This window comes from Arvicanthis niloticus, chromosome 5 (assembly GCF_011762505.2).
Source record: "Arvicanthis niloticus isolate mArvNil1 chromosome 5, mArvNil1.pat.X, whole genome shotgun sequence".
Taxonomy (NCBI): Eukaryota; Metazoa; Chordata; class Mammalia; order Rodentia; family Muridae; genus Arvicanthis; species Arvicanthis niloticus.
In genome coordinates this window covers 75,899,008-75,921,023 of record NC_047662.1, presented here as the reverse complement: position 1 = coordinate 75,921,023, position 22,016 = coordinate 75,899,008, and the positions used below count along the sequence as shown (strand labels likewise).

Genomic DNA, 22,016 nt, shown 5'->3' with positions numbered 1-22,016 from the left:
GTGCCCTGGACTACTTGCCAACTGACCCTACCAGCCCTTGGAGGTAGCACAGAGTCAACGACACAGACTCTATGAGCGGGTGAGACACAGCTGCAACAAGCTCCCTGAATAAACACTGCTGCAAACTTCTTTGATACCCTCCACCTGTGCCCCATTTGTCCCAAGAAAGCGGCTCTTCTAAACAGCAGTTCCTGATTGGCTGGCATTGTCGGCACCAGCAATCCTTAGTCTCTCAGGCAGTCCTCATTAGGTCCATCTGCAGGAGATGTTTTTGCAGCTGTGTGGGCCCCTGGTATTTACATCGTGGTGGCCCTGACTTTTCTGATACACCTTTGTATTAGGGTTTCAAGATAGCTTGCTTGGCTGCATTTTATACCATAGGAGAAGAGTGGTTTCCAACCACCTTCCAGCACTCATGAAGGGTGAGTTGCATGGATTATTCTAGGTGGATGGAATGACATAGAGTTTATGGGCAGTGTCTCTGACTAGTCCTCTGGGTCTGTTGTATGGAGTATGCAACCTGGTATACCTGCCTGCCTCTCGGGGCCTTGGTGGACCAGGGGCCTCAATCCGGGCTGCTCTGCTGTTTTCTGTTGAGCCACTTCAAAGGCCTCCTTGCACTGTGAATCCATTTGGCTGTTTCTAAGGCAGTGGTAAACACAGGATGTTGCTGTTCTGGGTTAGGCAGCTTCCAGGATGCTTTACATTACTACCTGCAGGGTACTGGGTGACACAGTGTGTTAGGGTAGGCGCTTGATTTGGAGCAATGCAAGGTAGACTGGATTTTCCATCAGCCTCCAGGATTGGGCTTAGGGTCTTGGGACTGGTGAACTTCTCCAACCGGAAATACTTCGTGTTTCTACGGTATTAATGGTGGCTATTGCTGTTGTTTAATTTTTTTTTTCCGTCAGGCAAAATCAAGATAATTCCTCACAGCTGTAGAAAATGAAGTGAGACGTAAGATAAAAATAGCACGTATGTGGGCCTGGCTTCCTCACTCGGGTGTGAGCTACTCTAAACCCTACAGTTGGAAAACAGGCAACTCATGAAACAATTAAATTTAATTTACTTTCCCTCCCTCATTTTACCACGAGATGCCACAGCTTCACCCAGATTTAAGTACATATTGCACTAGGAAACAATATAGATAAGAAGCAAGCACAGCAATGGTGTAGGAAGCTGTGCTGTGTTCTTTTGTTTTTTTGTTTTTTTGGGTTTTTTTTCCCAGGCACAGTTTTAAATTTCCCTGCTACTTTCGTACTTTATTTATGTCAGGGCTGAAGCTGGGGGAGTAGGCCTTCTTACTTCAGGATCTTTCCAACTTTATTGCTATTTTTAAGTTAATTTTAGTTTAGCATCCATGGTATTGCACTTCAGCATGGCATCTAAATTCTAGGTTCTTTTTCATATTTCTGTAAATAATATTATTGGCATTTGGGTGATGGCTTCAAATGTATACATTACTTTTGCTAATACGGTCAGTTAGTGAGAGTTATCCTCCTGATTCATGGACTCTGGGAAGTTTTTACATCTTGTAATAACTTCATCTCTTTTTTCAAAGTTTGACAGGTTTTTTTCTCTTTTTTAATGATTATTTGTATTATCTTCTTGATTACATTATATTTTAAAATTTAATATTTTTGGTAAATCCACTTGGTATCATCTTACTTTATTCTCTGTCTCACCCTAACTTTAGCTCATTACCTTCCTTTTCCCTTATATTCTTTTTTAAAATTTTTATTATTATCATTTTTTACTGTGTCTGCTTTTTATTGGGTTCTTTTGTCAGTATTAGTTCTGGAGAGCTCTATATCACATTTTGATTTTTATACACTTTCCTCTGGCTTAATTTTCCTTTTATTTATTCTTTTAGTAATATTTAAAAATCAAGAGTGTATTTATCATTTGAAATTTTTGAGTCAGTGCAATTATTGCTTCACTTATAAGTCTTTAAGCATTTACTTTTTGGAGAGGAATCACTTTGTTTCACCTTATGACTTATGGTACATTATGCACGGTAGTCAGGACAGGAAATCAAACATGAACTTGGAGGCAGGCACTGAAGAAGAGGTCATGAAGGAATAGAATTACTATCTTATGTAGACTGAATTCTTATTTCAGCTGTTCAGGGATAACACTTGCAATAGTAAATCATCAGTCACGAAAATACTCAATGATCTTTTGCTTACTAGACAATCCGATGGAGACATTTTTTCAACTGAAGTTTCCCTTTTCAGTTTGATTTCTGTTAGACTATGTTTGATTAAAAACAAAAAAAAGAAAGAACAACAAAAAAGAAATTAAGAAAGAAGGAAGGAACAAAAGAAAGAAAGAATGAAGGAAGGAAAGGAAGCAAAGGAGGAAGGAAGGAAGGAAAGAAAGAAAGAATGAAAAAAGAAAGAAAGAAAAGATTTTCTCAAAGAATCAGCTCCTGGTTCTGTTGATTGTTTGTATAATTCTCTTTGTTTCTAGTTGGGTGATTTCAGCCCTGAGTTTGATTATTTCCTGCAGTCTACTCCTCTTGGGTGTATTTGCTTCTTTTTGTTATAGAGCTTCCAGGTCTGCTGTTAAGCTGCTAATGTATGCTCTCTCTAGTTTCTTTTTGTAGGTACTTAGAGCTATGAGTTTTCCTCTTAGCAGTGCTTTCATTGTATCCCATAAGTTTGGGTATGTTGTGCCTTCATTTTCATTAAATTCTAAAAGTCTTTAATTTCTTTATTTCATCCTTGAGCAAGTTATCATTGAGTAGGGCGTTGTTCAGCTTCCATGTGTATGTGGGCTTTCTGTGTTTTTTGTTGTTATTGAAGACTAGCCTTAGTCTGTGGTGATCTGATAGGATGCATGGGATTATTTCAATCTTCTTGTATCTGTTGATGCCTGTTTTGTGACCGATTACATGGTTGATTTTGGGGTAGGTGCCATGAGGTGCTGAGAAGAAATTACATTCTTTTGTTGTAGGATGAAACGTTCTATAGATATCTGTTAAATCCATTTGGTCCATCACTTTTGTTAGTTTTACTGTGTCTCTGTTAAGTTTCTGTTTCCATGATCTATTAATGAGAGTGGGGTGTTAAACTCTCCCACTATTATCGTGTGAGGTGTAATAGGTGCTTTTAGCTTTAGTAAAGTTTCTTTTATGAATGTGGGTTTCCTTGTATTTGGAGTACAGATGTTCAGAATTGAGAGTTCTTCTTGGTAGATTTTTCCTTTGATGAGTATGAAGTGTTCCTTTATTATTTTTTTTTGATAACTTTTGGTTGAAAGTCTATTTGATTTGATATTAGAATGCTACTCCAGCTTGTTTCTTGGTACGATTTGCTTGGAAAATTGTTTTCCAGCCCTCTTACCCGGTCTGTTACTCTATGATTTTTAGTTGGGAAATTGAGTCCATTGATGTTAAGAGATCTAAAGAATAGTGATTATTGCTTCCTATTATTTTGTTGTTAGAGGTGGAATTATGTTTGTGTGGTTATCTTCTTTTAGGTTTGTTGAAAGAAGATTATTTTTTTGATTTTTTTAGGGTATAATTTCCCTCCTTGTGTTGGAGGTTTCCCTCTATTATCTTTTATAGGGCTGGATTTGTGGAAAGGTATTGTGTAAATACCTTTGGTTTTGTCATAGAATATCTTGGTTTCTCTACCTAGGGTAATTGAAAGTTTTCTGGGTATAGTACCCTGGGCTGGCATTTGTGTTCTCTTAGGGTCAGTATGACAGCTGCCCAGGATCTTCTAGCTTTCATAGTCTCTGGTGAGAAGTCTGTTATAATTCTGGTAGGTCTGCCTTTATATGTTTTCAGGTGTGTTGACCTTTTTGCCTCACTGCTTTTAATATTCTTTCTTTGTTTTGTGCATTTGGTGTTTTGACTATTATGTCACAGGAGGAATTTCTTTTGTGGTCCAGTCTATTTGAAGTTCTGTAGGCTTCTTGTATGTTTATGGGCATCTCTTTGTTTAGGTTAGGGAACTTTTCTTCTATAATTTTGTTGAAGATATTTACTGGCCATTTAAGTTGGGAATCTTTGCTCTCTTTTATGCCTGTTATCCTTAGGTTTGATCTTCTCATTGTGTCCTGGATTTCCTGGATGTTTTATGTTAGGAGCTTTTTGCATTTTGCATTTTCTTTGACTGTTGTGTCAGTGTTTTCTATGGTATCTTCTAAATTTGAGATTCTCTTCTATCTCTTGTGTTCTGTCTGTGATGCTTGTGTCTATGACTCCTGATCCCTTTCCTATCTCCAGTATTGTCTCCCTTTGTGATTTCTTTATTGATTCTACTTCCATTTTTAGATGCTGGATGGTTTTGTTCAGTTTCTTTACCTGTTGCATTTTCCTGTAATTCTTTAAGGAATTTTTGTGTTTCCTCTTTACCTGTATTCTTTTGTATTTTTTTTTTTTTTGAGGGAGCTGTGTCCTTCTTAAAGTCCTTTATCATCAATGAGGTTTGACTTTAAATCACAGTCTTATTGTTCAGGTGTGTTCGGGTAACCTGGGCTCACTGTGGTGGGAGAACTGGGTTCTGATGATGCCAAGTAACCCTGGTTTCTGTTGTTTATGTTCTGCCCTTCCTCTTGCTGCCATCTGGATATATCTGGTGTTAGCTGGTTTTCCTGTGGTTTGTCCCTCCTGCAAGCCCGTGTGTCAGTATTCTCGGAGGTCAGTTTGCTCTGGGATGAATTTGGGTATGGAGAGCTGTGGCACAGGGTCAGTTCCGGGGTGCAGACAGTAATCTGAAAGATCCTGTCCCCAGCTGTTCCTTGGTTCCTGTGTCCTGATGACTCTGGGTTGGTCCCTCTTGGGCCAGGAATTTGAGCAGAAGTGGTGGTGTTACCTGTGCTCATGAGGGTGCCAGCACTCCTGGGGGATTAGCTCTCTCCTAGCTGTATTTGGGTATGGAGCATTGTGGCACAGGATCAGCTCCAGGTGCAGATGGAAACCAGAAGGATCTTCCCTTACATCCTTAATGTTGCCAGGTTGTTTATTATGAAGTCATTTTGAACTTTGTCAAATGCCTATTTCATGTCTATTAAAAATGATCCTGTAATTTCTGTTTTGAAGTTTATTTAAATAAACTTTTGTTCATATAAATTTTATTTGAATTTTTTTATTTATATGAAACTTCATTGGTTTGCATATTTTGAAACAACCTTAAACTGGATAAAGCTTTTTGATTTCAATATATGATTTTCTTAATGTCTTTCTGAATTTAGTTTTCAAGTGTTTTAGTTGAGAGTCTTTGTATCTACATTCACCAGAGAAATTGGTCTGTAGTTTGTATTTTAACTGTATTCAGTTATAGATAAAGGACTACAATATAAGACCTAACATCTTGACTGTGAAAGAGCAAAATGCAGGGAATATGATTCAATTAATAGTACAGCAAAGGACTTTCTTAACCGTACTGTGGTAGAGATGATAAACAGGACTTCATAAATCTAAGAAATTTTATGTCCAGCCATTTACACCATGCATTCAGTAAAGAGGCAGCCAATAAAATGTGAAAAAGTTTACCACCTAAATATTTGACAGAGAGTTAGTATCTAGAATATACAAAGAGCTCAGAAAAAAATCAAGAAAACAAACAACCCAATTAGAATTTGGGGGTGTAAGTAAAAAGAGAGTTCTCAAAGGAAGAAATATAAATGGCTAAGAAATATTTTAAAACATTTTTCAGCATTAGGGAAATGGAATTTAAAGCTACTTTGTTTAGTCATATTTGTAATTATTCTTTTAAATTATGCATCTGGAATCTTATTTTGATCAGGGCTGATTACTATTGGAGGAGAGAAGTTGTCTTTTTTTGTTTTGTTTTGTTTTGTTTTTCTTTACTTTTTCTTTCTTTTAACCTGCATTTTTCCTGGGACCTGCCTATCTTGGTTTAGAGAATTGGGTTTAGATTTTTGTTGGTATTACTATTATTTTAATTTAAGTTGCATGTCTTCCTTCAGTGAGTATGTTGGTAGTGGTCAAGACAGACCTAATTGTACTACAGTTTTGATGATGTGTTTGTCTGTGTGACTGGTACTCCAGGCCCCATACTGTAAATACTGTGTTGAACTTAGTCATTAGCAATAGTTACTGTCCAGACATTATTCACTCTGATAGTTGACTGTAACAGACACTTGTCGAGTACTGGTTGATTTAGGTATTAGAAGAATTTTGATAATACTGTATATAATAAATGTTAGTTATTGTGAGTATGAGTGGACAGGAAGAGAACAGGTAAGCAGTCATGATGAGGCCAGTGAGTAGTGCTAGCTTGGTAGATGGAACATGGATAGGCATGGGTATATGGGAAAGTGTTAAACCTTGATAATTTATTGCTATTGACTACATTTTGACATTGTGGAGAGATACAAATGTGTTCATTTGTTTCTCATGTATTTTGTTCATGAGCATTCCTTTCAAAATGGCTCCTAGCTGTGGCTCAGCAGGCTATATAGCAAGACAAAAACTGGTTTTCATTTCACTCCTAACAAGTCCACTAGAGGAATTATTGTGTCACTGATACATAGAATTTGATTTATAGCTCTTGAGGGTTATAGGCATGTCCTGTTGATAGACTTCCCAGCTTTTGTTTGGATTACTTTTTGGAGGCAGCTTCAGAGTATTTTCTCCCGAAGTGGATAGTTGAGGTTCTACAGCCTTTATCACTGTGGGATAAAGTCTAATTTTTTTCTCATTTTGAAGCTCTCTTTATTCAGAGAATCAAGCTCTCTTTTATCAGAGAATCAATCTCTGCCATTGTCTTTCTAGGAATTTCTTTTCAACTTTTATTCAAATAATCAAGTAGCATCTTCTTGTTCATCGAAAAGTCTCTATTCTTCAATGTGGTTGTGTCTTATTAGGGGGAATTCATATTTCTTGATCAATAGTTTAATTGATGAGCTAGAAATCTTTATAGTAAGAAAAGTCCTTCTCTCTTTAATTAAAATATATCTTGAGTTACTTATAGTGTCTGTGAAACTAGAAGAGTAGAACAAGATGCTAATTTTGACTTATAAAAACTATATCCTGGACCTTTATTAAATATGTATTATAATGTTAAGATGGCTATGATGTCTATTAGCTTTTTGGGTGTTATAGGTAAATATATTATCTCATTTTTAACTTTGGGCAATATTATATATTAAGGAAGTTGCCTAGAGGGCCAGTTTGCCTGAGTACAATATCTACTCTTATTCTTACTTAAGGTGCTTCCATTCCCCTTATTTTTTACCTTAGAGACAATGTTAAAGGGACTGGGGAGATGACTTAGCATTTAAAAGCATTTATTGATCTTTTAGAGGACCTGAATTCAGTTCTCAGAACCCACACTGAGTGGCCCCTTTTGGTTTGATGCACAATCTCTGGGGATTTAACAACCTCATCTGGCCTCTGAAGATACCATATACAGGTAGACACACATATACAGAAAGAGAGAAGGAGAAAGAAAGAGGGAGAGAGGGAGAGACAGATGGAGAGAAGGAAAGAGAGAGAGAGAGAGAGAGAGAGAGAGAGAGAGAGAGAGAATGAATTCCCCTCTTTAAAAAAAATAGAAATGGTATTTACACCATACAGTTGATTTATTGGGCAAATATTTTTTGCTACATCACAAAATTTCTTTCATCTATTCAACAGAGTTTAAAGACTCAAGAGGAGGATACCTGATGGATTTCTCATGTATATATTTGCATTACTGCTGCCTTTCTTTCTAGTAATTCAAAGTTCCCTGTCCTTCTTCCTAGTAATACAAAGTTGCTACTTATATACTTTGGTTTCACATTGGAGACTTTCTTCCTGTCAATTGTTTCAAAGTTGTATCTACTGGAAAAAGCCTTTTTCTTTTGAGAAGCTGTCGATTTTTACATCCTTCTTAAAGGATGTTTTGTTTCTGAGTTCAAAATTCACTTGAAAATTGTTCATGCCCTTTTTTTTTTTTTTTTAATCTCCAAGGTTTCTGATGAAAACCCAGAGGCTCTTGAATTGGTTTCATCTGAGTATGGGATATTTTTTAATTATTTTGAATTTTTGTCTTTAGTTCTTTTGATATCTTTAAGTCATCTACTCTCTTTGGGTCACATTTTTTTTTTTTAATTTTTAGGCTTGTATTCCTTGCCAAATTTAGAGTTTCCTCTATTACTTATGTACACATTTAGCTTTACTTTCCTCCTCAGAAATAGTTAATCAAATATTAGGCATTTTTATTAGGTTATCAAAAATTCCAATGCTCAAACAACCTTGGAGAAGAAGGTAGGAAAGAATTGAAGAGTCATATAAAAAGACAAAGGGATGTCTTTTGGGGATTTCCTAACCATTACAATAATGACTCTAGAATGGCTGAAATTGTCTCCATTCACCCTGTACAAAGCTGAGGTCCTCATTAGTTGACCCTGGGACTGGGAAAGGATTATGAAGCCCTATTTCTTTTTAGCTGAACTATTGAAAACTAATGGGTTCTAGGGAAGAGATATTTATTCAATGATGTACCCATGGACAAGCCACCAGGCTCTCATGAACAGTTCCAAAAACCTATGGTCACACAGATGGTGTTGATTAAACAGAGTAGGTAACAAAACAAAACAAGAAGATATGAATGTATGAAAGAGACCTCCAGCAAGGAAATACAGATGAGAAGGGAGAGAGGAACAAAGAGAGACTGGGAGCTAAGAGTAACCAGAATATACTGTATACATGTGTGAAACTGTCAAAGAAGAAAAAGTGAAATGTTAAAGTTTAAGTTGATGGGGAATGATATAATTATATTATAATCTCAACAATAAAAGAAATAGCTAAAATTTATTTTAAAGTTTTATACTATTCACTGTTCAAACACAGGCATTTGTATTATGTACTTTTAGATTCAGTTCTTTTTAATGTCCTCTCCACTGTTATGTTCAACCCATGAATTTTTAGTATTTGTTGTTTGCTTGTTTTAAAATATGAGATATACAAGAAAATATGAGATACACACAAAATGGAAAAATGAAGATAAATCACCACCAGCTTGTCTTTCTTAGGCTACATTATTACCTCTTATCCCAATTCGTGTGTGTGTGTGTGTGTGTGTGTGTGTGGTGTGTGTACATGTGTGACATTCTAAAATAAACTTCTAAAGGCTTTTTCATGTCTTCTGTATTGTAGTGTAGTACAACAGGATTCTACTATCCAGGATGTAATATGTGACATCTAATTCTCAGATACTTGCTGCTTCCAATGTCCTCCTAGGTTTGTGACTTGAAGATTACACAAAGAAATTGGATAGCCAGTGAATGACAAATATAAATCATTATGGTTGACTCACAATGCTTCAAAGTTAGCTGAAGAGTAAAGCATTCCTTTCTCACATTACATCCATGCATCTCTGAAGACCACAGGGAGGAGACTCCTTTCTTAGCAACAGGAGCTATATTCTTTGCCTACAATGCTCAAGTGAGCTGCACTGTTTTAAATAGTGGAAGTGAAGTTTCTTAATATTTAGACAGTAGTTAGCTCTCAGTACTACTGTTCTGAATGTTTTGTTTCTCACTCTTTTGTATTTAGGAAAAGGCAGTGGCAGCTATCCAGATGACTTCTAAAAAAGAGTTTTCCCAGAGCTTGCTGGAAGAAAATTAGCTTTCAAGATGTGGAAGTTTTTTAAAAAATCAAACTGAGCATTTAAGTTTCTGAAATAACATCTTCATTTGAAAATAAATTATATAAAAACCAACTTTATTGTTTGCATTTAAATCATTTTATATCTGTGAATCAAGTTCCTCTTGCTGCTTGAGTAGGTGCCATCTGCTCATCTGTAACTGAGCCAGAGTTATATTGGAGCCTGATTTCATATTTAGTTCTGATAGATGAAACATATAAGTATATTCATACATACATACATACATACATACATACATGCATATATATGAATGTCATATTCTTAGAACTATCCATGGAAGATTATACTAGATTATACCAGTTAAGTCTATAATTTAGCTGATGCTTTCTTCTGTTGTGAACAGTGCTTGGCAAGTCTCCTCATATGTCTTTGATAACCTGACAGTGCTGGTTGACCCAATGATCTTAGGGATGCTTTCTAATATGTCTGGAATCTTGCTGACTCAACTCTGACCCTTGTGTTGAGGCTTCTGGTAAGTTGGCCCAACAGGCCAGAAGGGTTAATGAGATATATTACTGGGCTGCCAGAACATCTCCAGAAGTTTTTTAGTGTGTTTCTTTCTATGAAGTTATGTCAAACAATAACCATTAAGGAATGGTAAGGTGTACCAATACCATCCAGCATTGTCCACCCTCTGTTGGGTCCTTCTTAACATCATGAGTCCTTTCATGTGTTTGCTTTAGCAAAACATTCTTTCACCTTTGTCTGCTTCAGCAAAACATTTCTTCACAAGTCTGCTTTAGCTTGACATACTTTCTCCTGTGTGTGCTTCACGAAAACATTCCTTCATGTGTCTGTTTTAGCAAAACATCCCTTCATCTGTGTCAGTTTCAGGAAAGCATCATTTGAGATAACTGACTTTCCAACAAAACCAGAAGCTTCCACTTCACAAGTGTTTTAGAGTATGCCTTGATCATGAATTGCAGGATATATTGTGGCAGCACACTTTTGTCACTTTAATCTATGATTTGGTCATTTTTTTCTAGTTAATGTTAATAATACAGATTATAAAACAGTCTTATATGACTAGAAATGTCTGGTATTATCCAAATGCTGTCACTCTGAGGATGGCAAGTCCTGAGGAACTTTGTGCATTTTCTTATCAGCTTATTGCTTTAAAATATAACATTCCAGTTATCAAGATCTTAACTTCTCTTCACAACATGTGTCCTATAAGATTATTAATATTTGTGAGGTTACTTTTGAAAACAAAATTACATGTAAGATGTAAATTTCAGGATGTGTTATTTGTTATGCCTGCATTTCATAAGCCCTCACTCCCTCACATGCCACCTTGCCTCAGTGTACCCAAAGAAGGCTGGAAAAATAAAAGAGAACAACAAATGGAAGTCCTGAGTTATAGAGGCATCAGACAGCTCTGCTTCTTTGTTTCAGGATTGCAATTCCCCATTCCCTAAAATCATTCTTGCCAAAATTTGTTTTGGAAATATAACATATTTTGAATGTGACATATGTTCAAAATTAGCAGGAAACGTAGCCAAGATTGGAAATTAGGAAGAAAATGTTATTTCTGAAAATATTTGATGGCCAAGAAAAAATGTTTGGATTAAAAAATCAGGGAATTTCATTGTTTAGTAAATTCAATAATATTTTAAAAGTCCCAGAAGAAATAGCAAACATTTTTTCTCAATATTTATAGCTATCATTTAAGATTTTTTATAATTAAATGAGGGTAGTAAGTATAATGTATATGCAATTATCTTTAGGTGGGCTATTTTTTTATTATTTCTAGAATGTCATCTACTTAAACTTTGCCATATGCATATGCCATATATGAAGTTGATCTGTTACTTTTAGGCTAGATAGATATAGTTGAAGGGACCCAGAGCAAAAATCCAGTTTGACAACTTGACAAACATATTGTGGTTTCTGCAATAAATTGACAATAGGCTTTTTTTTTTTTTTTAATTTTGGATTTTCTGAAATCCTTTATGTCAAAACTTAGGTTATTCACTAGCCAGTTCTGTACAAGGTAGTAAGGTGTAGATTTCTAATCTGACTCTAGGAGATTTAAAATATCTCTGAGGAGAACAGGGTTTCCTAAGTGGGAGGTCTTGTTCCTATTAGGGCTCTTTACATAGCAACAGGACATCTTTTACAATTTTAGAGATACATGGAGGAAGATAAGTGGTCCAGACCACTCCAAAATGAAGATATACATCCTCTCTCTTCTCTCTCTCTCTCTCTCTCTCTCTCTCTCTCTCTCTCTCTCTCTCTCTCAAAAATCAGTATCTACTGAAGTACCCACTGTGAGTGGAGACAACATCGTATGTGTAGAATAATTTTGTTATGGATACTCACTATGGTAGATGAATCGACAAGACAGTTCTCAATGAAAGAAATACAAATAGTAAATATTTTCAAAATTATACAACAGTCTTAGCCATCAGCACAATAAATTAAAACTTCTTTGAGATTCTGTCTCATACCATTCATAATGCCTAGCATCAGAAAAACAAAGCACATACACGTAATGAAATAATGATGTTGCCTATAAAATGGATGGACCTGGACATCAACGCAACATTAAGTGAAATTATCCAGATTCAGAACGACAAATATGGCATGTTTCCTCTCTCGTGTAGGATCTAGACCCTTCACTCATGCTGGCAATTGTGTCACCAGTGAGCACATACTATCCTGCAGGTCAGTATTGTACCACACGGGTTACCTGTGTACCTGGGTAAGACCACTGATGACTTTTTTCTTCAAAGTGTTACTAGTATACTTTTATTCAGCTCTCTTATCCTATATATTTTTCAAGTGCAGATTTATTTTCCTTGGCATATACCTGCCCCGTGTTTGTACTACTTTTAAAAAAGTATTATTGTTCTGGCACTACTATAAAAATCAGTTGGCCATAAATATAAGGAAGATTTATCTACTTTTAATTTTATTTCATTGATTTATATGTCTACTTGAAATACTGTCACTTACTAATATTCGGTAGTTAGCTTTGAATCTAAGAAGTGGGAGTTCCACACTTTTTTTTTCTAACAGATTTTTTTATTTAACGTAGACCCTTTGCAATTTCATATGGATTTAGAAGAAATTTGTCAATTTCTCTAAAGAAATTTGTTGGCTTTTCATAAGAATTATGCTGTCTTTATAGCTAAGTGTCTTTATTAATACATAATTGATGTGACAAAATGCCTAACAAGAAGCAATTTAAAGAACTTTTACTTCAGAGAGTAACGCAGCTCACCATGGTTGCAGATGTGTGTGGCAAAACTAGAAGCTGCTTGTCATATTGATTCTGCTGCCAGGAAGTAGACAGAGAACGAGAAGTGGGGCCAGGCTATAAAATATCAATGCCCAGCTCTAGTGACCCTCTTCCTCTACCAAGGTTCTACCTCCTAAAGGGTTTAAATAACCCTCTCAAGCAGCATACCCAGCTGTGAACCAATTGTACCAATACATGAGACTATTGAGACATTTAAAATTGAAACCACAACATTCCACCTCAATCCTTATATGCTGATTTACATTTCATAATATCAAACACATTCATTCCAATTTTCAAACTCCCCATGCTCTTAAATAGTCACAACATTGTTCAAGTGTTCAATGTGTTTCCTGAGACTAAAAGGAACCTTTTAAATGTGAGCTTCAGTGAAGTCAAAATACATCTTATATCCTTACAACAAAGAATGGCGGAGGAGATGTGCCCACAGCAAAAGGAAGGAAGATATCATAGCATGCAAAAATTGCACCAAAGCAAGACTCAAATTGTCTTAGTTAGGGTTTTATTGCCTCGAAGAGACAACATGGGCAAGGCAACTCATAAAAGGAAGCATTTTATTGGAACTAGCTTACAGTTTCAGAGGTTCAGTCTATCATCATTGTGGTAGGAAACATGGCATCTTGCAGACAGACTTGATGTAGGGGGAACCAAGAATTCTACAACTTGATCCGAAGGCAGCCTGGAGGAGACTCTCTTCTGCACTGAGTGGGGCCTAAGCATAGGAGCCTCAAAACTCAACAGTGACACACTTCTTCCAACAATGCCACACCCAATAGTGCCACTCCCTGGGTTAAGTGTATTTAAACAACCACACAAACCCTGTGGGAAAACGTTAAATCTTGAAGCTTCATGACTAGCTCTATAGCTTATAATCAACTCAGATCAAAGGTTTTAGGTAGACTTACCATCCCTGCTCTTCTGCCTTTACCAAACACACTCTTTCTTGAGTGGACTTCATTCTGTTTATGTAGCTGTATTTTTTTTATACCATCAAATAACATTGATGCAGATAACAGTATCAAGTTCTGCTGTTACCTTGGGATTGAGTCCAGTCATTTTGACCATTGTGGCAATAGGCTTTATATGCTGACCTAGTGATCTGCTTCCAAGTGTGGATTAATTGTAGAAGCAGGGAATTACTTTAGAATTCCAGATTAGCCTCTCTTCCTTTGAATGAATTTGCAACTTTACAAGTTTTAGTCTGAGAGAGATGTGGTCTTGACATCAAGGCATCTTGTTTACTATCTCCATGCATGCTACAGATTTACATGTAATGCTAAAACTTTCTTAACATTTGCAGCACAAGAATTGACAACAGTTTTAAATTTGTTTGAGCCCCATTATTCTATAACCTGAATACTTTAAATGTCTTTTTGCCTGATAATTTGTGTCTTTTCACTGTAGATCTAGATTAGAGTGGGTAGTATTAACCATACACCAGACTAAATGTTATTTTGCCTTAAATTTTTTTTTTATCAAACAAATTATTTCATTATTTTCTTGTAAATGTAATCTCACTTACTTCCTTAGAACATATACAGAATACAGTCAGATTTTTAGCTGGAACATAACATGAGTGACCTCTATGCTGGTTCCTCATGAAATCTATGGAATCTTTATTCCTTCTGAGATCTCATGAATTGGTCCTCTACTATTTCTATACATTTCTTTGGGCATTTAAGTCTTACACAATGCCATCGGAATGTCTGATTAAGCTTTGATGACAGTATTTTAGGTACTTTTAGTCAGTAGAGCTTATAGTCTTATAAAACAAAAAAGTTTGGGGCTAGAGAGAGATTTCAGTAGTTAAGAGCACTTTCCCAGGTCCAAGTCTTAGCACCCAAACAATTGCTCACAACATCTGTAAATCCAGTCCCAAGTGATCCAGTACCCCCTCTGGCTTTCATGGGTAACAAACATACACATGGTACACAGAAAACATACAAAAACAAAACATCTATACATATGAAGTAAATTAATTGATTAATTAATTAAACAAAAACAAACATCTTTACTTCCTCCAGCCAAGATCTATGTTCTTGTATGTCCTAAGGGTCTACAGCCTTCCCAAACAATGCTACCAGCTAGGATCCAAGTGTCCCAACACATGGTCTTATAGAGATGCTTTACATTCAAACCACAACAATTAGTTTGGTGAATATTACTATCTTTTTAAAATTTTTTTATTGGGTATTTTATTTACATTTCAGATGTAATCCCCTTTCCTCCCCACCCAGGAATTCCCATCCCATCCCCCCCCCCCCCCCCCCCCCGTTGCTTCTATGAAGATATGCCCCCACCGACCCTCCCACTCCCACCTCCCCACCCTTGATTTCCCCCAACTGGGGTGTGCAGCCTTCATGGGACCAAAGATCTCCTCTCCCACCTATGCCTGACAAGGCCATCCTCCCCTACATATACAGCTGGAGCCATGGGTCCCTCCCTATGTGCTCCCAGGATGGTCATTTAGACCCTGGGAGCTCTGGTGGTTGGTACTATCTTAACAATTGGATACCTTTTAGTATAAGAGCTTAATATTTAGCTCTATTATTTAGATATTTAAATTTTCTCATCAATTATATAATTTTAGAGTATAAATTTTGTACTGTTTTCTTAAATGTATTAGTAGTAGTTAATTTTGCTGATACTATAAATGGAATATATTGTATGAGCAAAGAATTTGTTTTTAATGAAAGTGAAAAATGGTTATTACGAAATCAGAAGCTCACAAATGGTTTGAGGTCTAATTTGAGTATTTACTGTCTGTGGACACTTTAGCATCTACTAGGTCTATGGAAACCATAAGATGAAAATTTGTGGTGACAACATGAATAAATAATACTTCTATGTAAAACTCTTAGAATATTTTCAAGAGTATAAGTTTAGTGCATTCATTCATAGGAACTTAGAAGATCAACCTTCTAACAAAGAATTGTTAGGTAATAAAATAAAATTAAAAAAATAATTTATAAAATAAAAAAATAATTTCTATTTTATAGTTTTAATAACCAACATGATGTTTTATGTTCCACTAAATATGGTCTAGTTGCTGCAAAATAATTCATTTTGCTCATTTATAAGATATAATTGATTTACATTGACCATGCTTGATTGATATAAAGAGCAATCAGAAATGACTTTGTCACTTTGAATGGCAAAGCACAAGAGTGAACCAAATGTGTTTTATTATATGTGCAACAAATGTTGTGAAAAATGTATGCTAGAAATGACCTAAAGTAACTTTGACCTTGGAATTAAATTTCAGAATGGGATCCAAGTGTATTCATAAATTTAGTCAAAAAACTTAGGTCATTTTTAACTGTAGTCTTTTACCTCTGTGGTTGGCTGTAATCTGATAGGCTGTAGATGAGGAATCGTGGTCCTTTCCAATGTAGTCAAGTTACTTCCAGTTTAGGGTCTTGTGGAGGTAACGTTATTCCTAAGTGAAGTGTGTTGCATTTTTGCCTTACAGTTATTCCTGCACATGTTGACATTTCTGGAGCTTCTTTTTGACACATAGGTCATTCATTCATTCATTCATTCATCCATCTATCCATCCATCCATCCATTCAACCATTTCACCCAAATAATCAGTGTTCTAAAAAGGTAGAAAACATTTGGCAAAGTTGTTTGCCTCTGGGGCTCAGTCTTCCTACAGGGCTATAAAGGTTATGAGGTCAAACATCAATTTTGTTTTGTTCCTTCCTATTTGTCCTCCTCTCAGTACAATCATCAAATCAGAATTTGTAGACTGCATGACTGGGAAAGAAAAATAGCTGCGCTATAACCTTTCAAGAATAAAGGGCAATGTCTAGTGTAATGCCTGATACATGTTAGGTATTTAGAAACCTAATTTACATGAGGGAAAAACAATAGGTGATATTTAATGAGAATAAGAATGGGGTAGAGATAGTCAGATTAGTGTGCTGGTGTGAATGCATGTGTATGCATATGCAGAGGACACAGAAGGATGGTGTATCTTCATGTATTACTTGTGACATCTTGCTTCCTTGAGACATGGTGTCTAACTGAACTAGGGACTTCTAGTTTTTGCATACTAGCTGGCCAATGAACTCTTGAAACCTTCTGTTCCCCCAATGTACACCAATGCTTCTGGGTCTGTTCCTCATGCTTGCACAAAAAGAGCATAATTATCCAGTGAACCATCTCTTCACTCCCAGTGAACTATACTCTATTATATTATTATATTATATTATTAGTGTGAGGCAGTCGTTTACCCTAGTAAATTTTGCATCTGGAACTGGTACTTTTTTTTTTTTTTTTTTTTTTTTTTTTTTTTTTTTAATCTCTAATAGTGTTTGCTTCCTGACTTTCTGCAAATACAGCATTCATTTAGTGGCTTCCTCAACTTTTTAGTGAAGCATTGCACCATGTTGATTCCCATGATTAGGCAACTTTCTTCATCCTGTTATGCACCACTGTCATGGAGCACCCACTATGATATAACAATTGATATTTCACCCTCTTTCCTGGCTTTCATTCTCAGTGAAACAGAAAGAGAGTTTTATTTTACTGACAATTTTGTCCTGTTCTGTGCATTAAATATTTCTTATACTAGTCCAGGATATTGATTTTTGCACTTTAATATTGCTTTGCTTTGAAATCCTCTTGAGAAAGCAGCCAATTTTGTACTTTGCTCATGTTCTTCACAATTCAAAGTAGAAAACTAATTACTTTATTAGCTCCTAATAATGATTCATTGATATAGTAATTATTCTGAAAAAAAGTAAATTACTGTCTATAATTCTGTCCTTTTGTGTCACTGTTATGTCAGGTATTTCCCAGAAATTACTTTGCTTGTTAAGAAAATAATCTGGCTTTGGTATCAGCCACAACTATGTTTCACTTTCTACTTGGTACTTAGGTGAAACTCAGGGCAAGTTTTACAATAGAGTTTGGATTCCATTATTTATGAATGAGACAATATAATTTCTTGCTATAGTTATCATGATAATTACATCTATCAGGAGTAGAATATTTGGTAACAGCACAGAGCAGACTTCTCTTTTTTTTTTTTTGGTCTGAGTGTAGCTGGTCTCATGTGAATCTAACTTGGTACACAATCGCTAAACAATACAACATGTCAAGCAAAGTACATGGTGCACAGTGTGTTCTGGTGGACCTGGACCAACTCGTCCAGAGCTTGGTGATCTTGCCCATTGCTCTGCCCAGAGGTATGGCTTCTTTCAGCGCTGTCATGTTCTTTATTCACCAGGTGGTACCTGACTCTGAAGGCCACCAGGTGAACATAGTAAGCTGGTGCAGGTATTGATACAGAGCATGTGCTGGGCACGTAGGTGTGACACAGATGGTAGGTCAGAATCTGCAGCTCATCAGAAGAAAAATGATTGTTATCCCAAAGCACGTGGTAGTAAGAAGGATGACTTGTCTCTTGGATGTTAGCATGACTGCATAGGTAGAAGTTAAACACAGTTGGGTGGGTGATCTTCGTGTCAAAGGTTGTTCCCACTTTTTCCAACCCATTCATGTGTAGAAGAGACGTGTGTGGTGCTGCTTCTGCACAACGATGAACGTAATCCCTTGCTTGTTTTTCTCCAGCTTTATGCAGACATTTCTGATGGCCAGGAGCTCATGGTGGAGAACCAGCTGGAACTGACCCTCGGAGATGCCGTCTGCTTAGAATATGATGTAGGTGGGCTTCAAGCGTGTAGATTTGTAGACCTGAATGAGCAGCTCTCATACCGTAGCAGCCATATCCTGGACGATCTCCTGTTGGTGCTGCTATAAGCGCATGGTGGCACAGTAGCAGCTGGGGTGTGTGTCCATGCTGCCCACGATGGCAGCAATCAAAGGTTTCTTCCCATCCCCTGCTGGTGGGTAGGTGGCATTGGCTGCCAGGAAGATGACAATGTCCAGGAAGTTGCTGGAACACTGGAGGTCTGCCCTGTGGCAGCAGGATGTTGTTGACACCTCCCAGCTTGACACTGATCTTTCAGCAGAGATTGGTTAGGGTCTGTGGCGTGGTCCGCTGCACGTTCTTCATTTGGAAGCACTGTGTGACCATCCCCAGGACTGTGTCTCTCACACGCTTGACTTCCGCATACACAGGAGTTTTGCCAGGCAGGATGACCACCAGCTGGAGACCAGCGTATGTATTCTTCAGGTGCCAGAACATGGGTTCCACACTGTCTGCCCTCTGCATATTTACAGAAGAGGGCTGACCCTGGATAGGTATCCCAGCATCTCTTGAGATCTTCTCAGTTGCTCTGTGAAGGACTTGAGATGGATTTCTGTACACTGGCGCTGGGGTGCGAAGCAGGCTATGGCCCACACCTTGATTTCCATGACACTGTGGAACTGCTTGTTTCTTATGTCCCACACATCCTGGGCAGGGGTGGCAATCGCTTTGTTCCTGCCCTCATAGAGGATGAAGGGCGACTGCTGAACCTGCCCAGTCACATCTGTCATCTAATCTTTCACCATGATTACAAATTAACGAACATACGAGTCTGTATTAAAACTTGCACTTCACATCAATTTGCTGATCTCCTCTTGCCGATCGGGTGCTGACCTGACAGTTGCTCTGATCATGGCTGAGGTCTGATTGTCTGTTAATTTTTTTATACATCTCTGTCCAGCAACTATGTTACCCCCAAAGGAAGGTAGGTGTGTTTCTGCTCCTGTCTAATTTGTAAACACCGGAGGTGGGGTTAGCACAGAACTAGCTTGTACCGGTCTTTGAAGTACTGGGCCACTGTATACTCCAGTGTCTGCCCACTCTCCTGCTGCAGTGGGAACGTTTGGTGACTGGCAGGCCGCCAGGTCACATTGTAGATACGGTATTTCCTCTTCCTCTGACCACAGTGCATTATCACTACCTTTAGACCTTTAATTTCTTTGGTAAACTTTACCCTTTGGGAATCTGTCAGAGGTTTTTGTTGTTCTTCAAAACTTTTAAAATCCAAAACTACACAAACAAACTCGATCACTGGCTGTGCCTTGTGAAACACTGTTGCCGATAAATCAGTATTCAGGATTGTTTTCCAAAGAGAAGGTCGAACAGACTGATGGAAGCCAAACCACGTTCTCTGCCTCTACCCAGAGGGTTGGAGCGCCTTCAGATGCAGTAATGAAGGAATAGCCAACAGGGGTGTACTTCAAGGATGGCAAGTGCCTCACGACAATGGCCTGGAGTGTCTCAAAGGGATGCTGGGCAGCTGCTCCAAAAGTTCAGTCAGGAGGAATGCAAATTCAAGATCAGCCTGGGCTATATAGTAACACCCTGCTGAGAGAGAAATGGAGTGAGGCTATTTCATGAAAATTAATTCATAAAATGTTAATTAAAACATAATATGTCTCCTTTATCTGCATTTTCCAGTGATAAGGTACTAAAATGGAGCTTGTGGTTTAATTTCATTTATGCTTTCAGTAAAAGAAACCGGGCCAAATATCTACTATTTTTTCTAACTCAACTTAAAGTTTGGAAACTTGACCTCAGTGTAGAGATTGGGCTTCTCTCCTTGATCTCCTTATCATGACTGAGTCTTATTTATTATCATATATGCTATTGAGTAGAAATTTTAACTGAGTAATCTTTCACTAATTGTAGAAATACCAGCCATTGGAGCACATACTGTTCCAGAGCCATGTCTCTGCTTATTAGGTCTTTGAAGACACTTCACAGTTGATTATAAAAACATTGCAACACTTAATAGACATTGAATGTACACTAAAACATATTATTTAGCTTTCACTTCCACAATGAAATGAAGAAGCTTCAAACAGTTATTCTTAGAAAGCATGAAAGGGGTTGGATAGACTTTAAGTTATCTCATGGATGCAGTTCAATATTTGTATTAGAGTATTTCTGTGTTCCTATTTAACTTTCATCCACAGAATTTCCAGAAACTTCTTAGTCAGATTCATCTTTCCACATGGGAGCATTAATCAAGATAACCTCAACAAAACTGATGGTGCACATTTTTTTTTTTTTTTGCCATGTGCTCTGAAGTTTATTCAGAATTACTTCAAAAGAGTGTCATGTCAGTATCTCTGGTCACCAGTATCTCATCTGTTATCCTGGCAATATATAAAATCTCCTTTATCTTCCAATGTTTTCTCTATATCATATAGACTATTAATATATATGAAATTGCATGTGTTTCTTTTTGGCTTTCTTTATCATCTCCCGCACTGCTAGTTTTGCACGCAGCCAGCAATAAATCCAGTGCAGATGTTCTAAGTAAGTTATGGAAAATCCTAATGTGATTGGACAGATTCATGAAATGTCAGATTGTACACAGTTGAATAGATATTTCTCCTTCCTCTGCACCCTACATAAGGCAGAGTGTTTACATATATACTCACTCTAGGTGAGAACCTTGGCCACACATAAAGAAGTTGATAAATCTAAGAGCACTCACCAGTCATCAGCTTGCAGATCATGAATCAGTTAGAACAAACTATATAAATGGCCACAGCCTTATTACTCTGCTGGCTGGGTCTTTACAAGTGATTGGTTTTTAATCTAACAATACGAGTCAGTGAGATATTTCATGCCATGGTAGTAACTTTCTATAATCAGATGCTCCATCTTTTTTTTTTTTTAAATTTTAATCTTGAATCAGGACTCATTGTCCATATATAATGATGAAGGAAAGTGGGAGGTGACAGAATTTCTAAGTTATAATTATACGTCAGATGCCAGAGCATAAATCTGTATGTGATCTTGCATTAATGTTTACTAATTTTCTAAAATAAACTTGTATAACTGTCAGAAAATGAACTTAAGCTAATTAGCTGAAGTTTACTCTCTGGGTACTCATTCCATTTTTAATGAGTCTCAGCGCTTCTTGTATGGTGTGTTTACCAGAACTGTTCTGGTTGCAAGTCATAAAATGCCAGTGGGATTGGTTGTAGTGAAAGGGCTGGCTTGTGTACTTCTTGGAACTGGTGATGCTATCCCTAAGACCATGGCTTCAGAAATTGGACTTATAGCTTTGCTGTCCCACCAAGGAGAATGCCACTTATTCTTGAGATTTCCCCTTTCTGGACTCTGCCAGATTTTCTAATGAGTTCTGCCAAGACTGTTTGCCAGAATACTCTGGGTATGTGTGATTTTCATATGAAAATTTCCAGAC

General features: G+C 37.1%; 1 pseudogene; it reads right to left on the bottom strand.

The window, feature by feature from the left end:
* Positions 1-17,998: 17,998 nt before the first annotated feature.
* LOC117708751 (protein argonaute-2 pseudogene) lies at positions 17,999-21,321 on the bottom strand (annotated as a pseudogene).
* Between the last annotated feature and the right edge of the window lie 695 nt (positions 21,322-22,016).